This window comes from Sphaeramia orbicularis, chromosome 16 (assembly GCF_902148855.1).
Source record: "Sphaeramia orbicularis chromosome 16, fSphaOr1.1, whole genome shotgun sequence".
Lineage (NCBI taxonomy): Eukaryota > Metazoa > Chordata > Actinopteri > Kurtiformes > Apogonidae > Sphaeramia > Sphaeramia orbicularis.
The window spans coordinates 43,811,004-43,821,272 of record NC_043972.1 but is presented as its reverse complement, the minus strand read 5'-3'; positions in this window follow the sequence as shown (position 1 = coordinate 43,821,272).

Below are 10,269 nucleotides of genomic sequence, written 5' to 3'. Positions count from 1 at the left end.
TTGTATACAAATGGCATTTTTAACAGTATAACGGCATTGATTATTGCACAAGTTACGATAATACTTGAGATACTTGAACTAGGGTGTGGAACTGCATGATGGTTCAGACAGAATAATTATAGATTTCCCAGAGCTGGTTCAGGTTGATCCCTGTAGTAGAGACTTTTCGGAAATTGGATAGAGCTGGTCAGTTGACCCAATTTCACCAGGGTCAACGACAGAAATGGAGCTAAGATTTCCCAGAATTTTTATGATGCTGGCCAGCCTAATTTTGGGAATTCTATTCATAATCCTGAACAAACTTATTCAGCATGTTGTTGGATTAATCTTAAAGGATGAATGTCACAGAAAGACATTATCAAGACAAACAGGCTTTCTGAAAATTGGTGATTCTGGGAAATCTTAGCTACATTTATGTCATTGACCCTGGTGAATAATTGGTGTAAAATACAGTTTATCATCTTTTCATGGTCATCAGATATGACCCATTTGGACGTTCAGAGGCCCGGTAGTTACCATGGAAACACTGTCATCTTCTACAACATTGATTCACTTGTAAAACCCATGGAGTTGGATCAATGACAGTGGATGGAGACATTGGTTTATCTTCAGTTACTGATAAATTTTGTTGAAAAAGTCACATTTTCTTCATTTTTCTCATTTCTGATATTATGACAATCAACTTTAATCTGAGCTTTCATGAACATCTACATGATCAGTCAATCAAATAGGGAAAAAAAACCTGATTTTCATTGAGAAAATGCAAAATACAGAAGATAATATTTGAATTAAAGGTGATAAATCACTTAAGAAAGGTTTAAATAGAGAGAAAAATTCATTGGGAACTATACAAAAGTAGCACTGGGTCTTTAAGGGTTAAAATGTGTAATATTCAGCACATTTATTATCTGAAGCCGATAATTTCTAAAAAAAATAATAATAATAATTTAAAAAATTGTAACCAGTGTTAATTTTGTGATTTCACGCTTCAGTTGGAGTTGGATCAATGACAGTGGATGGAGATACTTGGTTTTATGTTCAGTTAATGATTGATTTTGCTGAAAAAATTGCTTTTTCTTCAATTTTCTCTGTTTTTTATATAGTAATCTTCAACTTTAATCTGAGTTTTTCTGAACATCTATATGATCAGTAAATTAAACATTAGAAAATTCCTGATGTTCACTGAAAAAAACGCAAAATACAGAAGATAGTGTTGTAATATAGAGTGATAAATCACTACAGAAAAGTTAAACATAGAGAAAAAAATTTTGGGGAACTGTCACAAGAGTAGCGCTGAGTCTGTATGGTTAATTGTGCTTTTATTTGTGTATTACTTATAAGTGAGATAAGTACAAATTCACTTAAGAAAAAAAAAAAAAAAAAAAAAAGCACCACACTGGACTTTTTTATTACATGAATTACACATGGGGGCAGAACCTATGGGGAGGAGCCATTGCCGGCCTGAAGATACAGGTGATGGAGCGCGAGTAAACAAGCAGCAGTCAGTGAGCTAGATTGAGTTAAAGCACACGTTCGCACTTATTGTTTGTGCAGCCGTAAACTTTGTACTCCACCGCTGTCCTCGAGACGTGACCCAGCAGTGGACTGATAATGTGTCATCTTAGACCGGTGTCTGCTGCACGGGGTCAGTGACCAGTCCATTAGAGTCCAGGTAATCGGACAAAACAACCAGTCTGTGTCAGTACTGGTGATAGAACAGCCCATGCAAAAGGCAACATGTCTCTGACGCATCCATTTTACACCAATTTTACCTGTTTGTTTGTCTGTTAGCAAGATAAGTGAAAATGTTATGGAAGGATTTTGATGAAATTTTTAGGAAATGTTGATACTGGAAAAAGGAACAAATGATTGAATTTTGGTGGTGATGGGGGGCACGGTTTTTTTTGTTTGTCTTTCTGGTTGTTAGCGAGATAACTAAAAAAGTTATGGATGTATTTTAATGAAATTTGCAGGAAATGTTGATACTGGCACAAGGAAAAAATGATTACGGGGGGGGGCGACTGATCTGCCTCAGCGGAGGTCTACACTCTCTGAGTACTTTTCTAGTTACCTCCGCCAAGTGTAACGGCCAGAAGTTATGTTTTCATCTGGGTTTGTCTGTCCGTCTCTTTGTCTGTTAGCAAGATAACTCAAAAAGTTATGGACGGATTTCATCAAATTTTCACAAAATGTTGACACTGGCGCAAGGAACAAATGATTACCGTAAATTCTGGACTATAAGCCGCTACTTTTTCCCACGCTTTAAACACTGCGGCTTATACTCCAACACGGCTTATACAACGATTTTTCCCTATTGCCTGCCACACCCCAGGGAAGGAATCTGTCTATTGTTACCAGTATGCAGGAATGGATAACATTAACAACTTAATCTTTATAAAGTTAATATTAACACACACAACAGGGGAACTTTTAAGGAAAAATAGTAAACCTTCAAATGCTAATGTTGTTTCACAAACTATACAAAACAAAACTCTGAATGAAACACCCAATAAAGCTCTCCAGAGACCGTCATAAATTTAAAACATTTCAGAATTAATGCGCACGTCGTGCGTAATGTTAAATGAAAATGATATTACAACAGACGTAATTACTTGTTTTTAATCTTTATATTTTAAAAATAAATTAAAAGTCCTACTCAAATGAAAAACAAAAATTTGTTCACTTTCAAGTCATTTAAGTCCGTGAATCCACAGCGGCGCAAAAGCCAGTCAATCCCGTATCGGCACGAATCCAAAGGAAACCACGATAAGTCCAGAGACAAAAAAAAAAGAAAGAGAAAATGTGCTTTTATTACTATACTTTTATTGCCTCGTTTTTTGTTTTTTAATCATCATATTAACAACGAATCAACCTATAGATGTGACAGAAAGCTCACACATATCAGACCCATTTACATACAGGGAAGAATTTCATTTGAACTCAAAGAAAACCTTTATCCAATTACCGTCCAGTTTTGATGCAATAAAAAAAAGTTCATTCGGTCCCATAGACTCCCATAGAAGCCAGGCTTCAACGGGGAAATGCATCGACCATAGATCGTATGAGGAAACAGCGCAACGGGAATGTATGACAACCGTGAACAACATGGAGTCTGATGATTTGTGATAAAGCTGATTCTGAACGAACTCGTCTGTGAATGAAGTGTTTTAACACGTGTAGTCAATGAAATGTCAACACAGCCAACATATTTAACCATTTAATTTTCATAATGATAGGGGAGCCGGGCTTCTCTTGCAGTCTGTGAGAAATTGCCACTGGTGGACACCCGCGGATTATAACCGGCGCGGCTTATGTGTACAAATTGATTTTCTTTCTAAAATTAGGGTCTGCGGCTTATATTCAGGTGCAGTCTGTAGTCCAGGAATTTACGGTATATTTTGGTGGTGATCGGGTGGTGGTAGGGGGTTTGTTTGTCTGTAAAGGTGGCCATACACTGTGCGATTATTTCGATCGTTGCACACAGGCTTTCATCTCAAACTGTGCGAATCATTCGTAAGGTCAGGCTCACGATTCATGTTCTCACACTGATGCTCGTACGTGACCTGACTGCTCACACTGTAGGACCATACATCAGAGGACGCACCACACGTTCCAGTGTTGTATCCGGAATACAACGTTAAAATACCAAGGAATCCGAAAGTGCATAGACGATTGTGTATTGGCGTGAGTCACGAAATGGTAGTGCTAAACAAAAAACAACGAGCTGTTTTGGCAATATGTGCCATTATCTGTGAGGAATCAAAAAAGAAGAAAAGACGGTGACGTGTTTGGTGCAGGAATTGGTTTGCCAGACGTGGACAGTATGGGCTGTCAGTCCTACAGTGGGAACTACAGGTAAGCTGCAACAGCTGAACTGCACTAGGACAATAGCCAGCTACTGTAAGCTTAGCATTATCTTACAGTAGCTGGCTATTATTGTATTCGCGCATGCACAGTGTGAGAATTTGAGGCACATCGGTTCGTGGCACTGCTTTGACAGTACGATACACTCACGAGGAGCGAGCAGGATTTCAAACAGCTCTGTTTTCCTTGCGAACACACGATTGCCGGTCGTGAGGTGGTCGTGAGGTGCTAGTCGTTTCTCTTTACCCCATGTACACTGCACGAAGCACGACACACGATGAGAGACACATCGGGCCCGATCCCAGAAATAGTCGCACGAGTGAGAATCGTCTCTAAACTCGCACAATGTAAGGCTGCCTTTAGCAAGATAACTCAAAAAGTTGTGGATGGATTTGGATGAAATTTTCAGGAAATGTTGATACCGACACAAGGAACAAATGATAGAATTTTGGTGGTGGTGGGGGGGGCTGATCTGCCTTGGCAGAGGTCTGCGCTCTCCGAGGGCTTTTCTAGTTTTACATGGATTGATAGGCTGAATGGTTTCATACTTATTAAACATTTTCGATTAGATGCTTTTGGTCGCAGCAGCTGTTTGGGTCTTTATGGGTTAATTACGATAACTTAACCATTACTTGGAAACAAAATAAAATCTGATGAAAACTTCAGAAGCATAAAACCTGCAAGTTTATTATTTATCGCTCTGTATGTTTGAAGGATGTTCTGAGAAACTGTCATCCTGGCAGTGTTATATGCGTACAGCAGGCCCAGTCTACCCAGTCACATCTGTGGCTGTGTCCCAGTTCATACTGGTAAACCTCCTGGTGACAATCAGTGACGAAAACAAGCAGATACTTTTAGCTGTATATTGTACTGAATATTAAATCCAGTTAGAGTTTGAACTTAAACACTGAACCACAAACAAAACAGAGGAATATTTTAACCTTCCAGAGCTCCCCTTGTCTACACCCCAGAGGAGGAAGAGCACTACATCCATCACTGTCCACAGCCTCAACTCCCTTCACAGCTCTGTGAGTAAATAACCTTAAAGTATGAGTGTGATCTACAATGTATATGTAAGCAATAAAGTTTGAAAAATGTCAAATAAATAAGGTGACAAGAGCATGGAAGACAGGTATTCATCATATTCTACTACTGACATTATCGACATATCTGGACAGTTAAGAGGTTCTAAGCTACATGTTTGTCCAAAGAATTTTAACCCTTTAAGCGCCAAAGTTGCAATATTGTGACAAACAGCATAAGTGAATGAAACAGACCATAACTCCAGATAGTGTCTAATCTCTTTACCGCCTCCCAACCTGGTTTAGTAAGTAAGTCTTGATATTAAAATTGAATATTTTTTGAAAAAAGCTCAGGCGCCCAAAAGGTTAAACCTCAAAAACCCAAAATCAACCACTCATCTAAAATACTAATATTTTAATACTACTCCTTCTATCAATATGTATAAATAATTCAGGTGAAATTCAGTGTTTTTGCTTTTCAGATGTGTCTTTTTTTGGATGCATCCATAGTCCCTGTGGTGAACATGGAAACACCATTGTCTTCTGCAACATGGATTCACCAACAAGACAAAAGACAGTGGTTGTAGTCACTTGTATTTATGTAGAATTATTGGTATATTTTGCTTTTTTCAATTTTCTCTGTTTTGATATGACAACCTTTGAATATACTGAACTTTTATTAACACCTACATGGTCAGTAAGTTAAACACAGGCTAATAACTGATTTTCACAGGAAAAAATGCGAAGGATGATATAGTAAATGTCAATAAATCACTTGGTAATGGCTGAAGGTGGAGAAATTCATTTGGAAGTCAGAACAAAAAATAGGTCTGGGTCTTTATGGGTTAAGAATGCTGATGGTACTTGAGAAACTCAGGTTTACACTAAAAGGCTCAGTGAAATCATTTCATGTTACTTGGGATCCTGTTTTGAACTACATACATTTGCTGGACCTTTCTTTGGAGTTGGAGGATTGATATGTGTACTTATATATTTATTTCATTTCATATTATTTATTCCTTTCTAATTTATATATTTTCGTGTGTGTGTGTGTGTGTGTGTGTGTGTATATATGTATATATAATATATATATAATAATATATAATATATATATACACACTATATACACATACACACACACAGCTCATTTGATTAATGAGTAATGTAAAAAAAAAAACGTGTTTTATGAGAAAAGTGAAATTCCCTACATAACCGGCACCATCTGATATTAAAATGCTTAAAAAGCAATTCACACCAATTTTTCAGACAAAATGATTTTTATAATGATAAAAGGGTGTGTAAAAGGTCATAAAACTATATTGAAAACAGAAATGTATGATTGAGATTTCAAATTATAGCAGTGATAAGTTATGTTATTATTCATTCTTAGAGAACTTACCAAGGGACTGAATTTAGTTTGTATAAAAGTTCTGTAATTTTCTTGAAAATCCTTTTTTGGCAAAAATTTTAATGGATTTAGAAAGTAAGATGTTTACTATTGAACTACAAAAAGTTTGAAATCATTACTCAATTGTAATTTTTTGATTCAAAGTCAACAGTCGCATGACTTGACCTATATATATATATATATATATATATACACACACACACACACACACATACATAATATATATGGGTTTTTGCATACACCTTCCTTTTTTTATTTTTCTTCTTTTGGCTGAATTGTTTTCCTCAACTATTTCTTATTTGTTTGTCCCTTGTTTGATTTTGAGTGGCTGGCCTTGGGTGGTGGTGGTGGTGGGTGAGGGGAGTTGACATTCAGATGTGTCAGTCGATGTCTGTTCTATAGCTATATTTTGTACCTCATGTTGTGTATCACTCCGTCTGTCTAAAATGTTCAAATGTTCTATAAATAAAAAAAAAAAAAAAAAAAAAAAAGAATGCTGATGGTTAAAGTGTATCCTGACAGAGGACGTTTCCCAACATAGATTTATTATGTTCAGTACATTTGAGTCCGTTCAGTTCATGCTCATTATTAACTTAGTTTTCTCTGCTCAGCCTCAAACACAAACCTGTGGCCATTTCTCTAAACACGTTCTTGTCTGTTCTTCTGTTCTCACGCTCTCGTGAAACATCATCAGTCGCAGCCCTAGTACTGTTCTAACTGAAAGTTTGCACAAACCAAGACCCATGGAATACCCACATGTTGTTCTTGTCAGCTAGCTTAAACTAAGGACGCACTGGTTAATGACTCATATAGACTTGGCTGGCAAACATCCCAAGATGCACTTTGTGTTACTCTCAAATGCTACGGCGGCTTCTGTTAAAACTTAATTCAGAAATGTTTAATTGAGTAGAAGACTGTCACTAGAAGATGGGATTTAATATTAGAACATGAGTAAGAGGCAGAATAGCGAAAAAATACAACTTTATTATCATAATATGGGATTCAACAAAATGTATTCCAGTTTTGAAAAATATACAAAATGTCTAAAAAAATATATAAATACATGTAAATAGTACAAATGTATTGCAATCAAATCGAGTGACATTGTGGTGATTTGAGGGAAATACGTCAGGGAACAGATGGTGTTCATAGGCTACAGCAGAGACAGGGAGGAAAGTTCGCAAGTACGCAGCTGTTCCAGTTACAGAGACTTGCGTTTTTAGGAAGTCTGTTCTCTGGAGCCGTTCTTACCAAAACTGTACTCGCCGAGTTCACAAAACCGTACTCTGCGAACTGGATATTAAGAAACGGTGTCTGTCTCAGTCCACATCAGACCTCATGCTAGTTAGCTACTTGCTAACACTTATCAAACCTATCAACTCCTCCTTAGAGATGACTATCATTAATATTTCAGTGGTTCCATATAAATATTAATTTTGGCACCTTTCTGGTACTGTTTTATTGAAACAGCATTTTAACTGCATTCTTAGATGTTCTTTTTTCAGGTTAGGGTTACGTTTAAAATTGAGAAGAAAATTATTTATTTTGCTCTTCCAATTTGTGGTATAATTGGTATATAATCAGTACTGTTTTGAACTAATCACTATTATGTATTCTGATTTTATTATGATAGTAATATGTAACTATACTATTTTATTGTTTTATTGTTTTAATGTATAGTTATTTTTATTGTTTTAATAATTCTTTTATGTGTTTTATTTGTCTCTATGTCTGTGTACAACACTTGGGCTAACTGTGTTGTTTTTAAAGTGATTTATAAATAAAGTTGACTTGAAATATTCTTGATCAGGATCATTTGGATAGTTTTTGTTGTCAGAATGATTTAAAAAGAGCAAATACATTTGTTTGATAAATGGCTTCACCCAACCACTAACCACAGAATGCACTTTTAAATTGGCACTTTACTGCTGTGCACTTTATAGATAAAACTGTTTTTGTAGTTATTTTAAGTAATTTTTTAAGGGGGGGTGTTATTGTTATTGCTATTTTAATACCAGTATTTTATTATTTTTATTATTTTATCAGTAACTTATACTATTTTTACGAAATGCTGCTGACAGTCGGGGACCTGAGTACAATATTTCGTTTCTGTGTATTTTCCATATGCTGAAATGACAAATAAACTTGAATCTGAATCTGAATCTAACCACGAATGAAAGAAAGGTTGTTGTATTATCATTCATATTCTTCGAAAAATGGCCAAAGAATCATAAATTCTACAAGGGTATGTAAACTTATGAACACAACTGTATGTCTTTTGTAGCAATGAAGTGAGCAGCTGGGGTTTTCTCTCCAATTTAAGTTCAATACTTTAGAAATTTGACAGGTTGAGGTGAACTTTAACCATTCTCCTGTCTGACACCCACCACTTTTTTTTTTTTTTTTTTTTTTTTATTAGGGGAGTCTTCTACGCTATAATACATTTAGATAAATTTAAAATGCTGATGGCTTTCTGATAGTCCTTTATTGCTGAAGTAAAGTTCAATATTATGTGCTGTTTTCTGGAAATTAATCCTAGTTCAACATCCCATAACATCAACTAGATGTTCAGCATCATTGAGAATTGCTTTTAGTACAGTTTTACAGGAATCAGAAATACACTCCAGGGATTTAGAAACAAACCACAGTTATTGTTCAAGACTACATCCAAAAACCAGTGAAATGTGACGCAACTTCTGGTGTTGAAAGTCTACACTGTCATTACTCACTGTGAGAGCATTGAAAAATCCTTCACAAAAAATGCTCTTATCTTGTTTTAAGTTCAAAATTGAGTGGTGTGTTTTGAAATTCCTTTGAGTGGATATTATTTTGGAAATAGGTTTGTTTTAAAATGCTCTTAAAACTTCATGATGCATCTTTAATCAGTGGACGGACCATCATCTGACTAAAACTATTTTTATATTAGGGATGCACCGATTCTGATACTAGTATTGGTAGGGATGGGAATCGAGAACCAGTTCTTTTTGAGAACCTGCATTGTTTTAGTCAGAACGTAGCTAACATGACGTTGAGGCAGAAATGGTCTAAAAAGATGACACCAGGTCCAGTTACTTGGAACACTGTAATATACATGTATAAACAATAAGTTTGAGGCATAATATTATTAAAATTGCACTTATTTTCTTAAGAAATTTAACTTTTGTCAGGTTATTCACATCTTTTTTCTTTGGATAGTTAAAAAATGCTAAGATTTTCATAATTTAATGGTTATTTTGCACTAAAACAAAGGCAACATTTTGCAGTTGTCATTATTTATTAGGGATGGGAATCGATAAGAATTTAACGATTCCGATTCCATTATCAATTTTGCGTATCGATTCGATTCCTTATCGATTCTCATTGGGTGAGGGAAACGGGTGTGTTTGCATTAACTATTTTTACGTTCCCATCTCTGCACATAACATATATCCCTTTCATGCACGAATTACGAGAACCTTAATCAAAATTTTTTCCTGAGTGTTTTTATTCTCTTTAGGCATGAAAAAAACAATGTGATAGAAAATTTTCTTCTGAAAAATAAATTAAAAAAATTAAAAAATAAAATAAAATAATTTTAAAAAAGTAATAATGAAAAAAAAAAAATCTTATTAACCTATTTGTCATGAAGTTGCAAAAATATCCACTCAGCTGGACACCACACGTTTAATTTTTGACGCACAGAAACATGTATTTACTGATAAATTGTGTGAAAACTGTGGACAAGGCTTATGATTTTGGGGGTTTATCCTCAGGAGAGATCTACATAATGTTACCAGTTCATGTCAGAAAAGATATGTAGTGTCTTAAAACTTTAATAAAGATATGTGTAAAAAAACAAAACAAAAACAAAAACAAAAAAAACAATGAAAAGAACAACAAAGTCCATGAATATACAATGTTTAATCCTCGGGTTTACTACTAACCGTGGTTCAGCACTCCGTTTGAATAGGGTCCTGACCTCTTGTGTCTGAACTG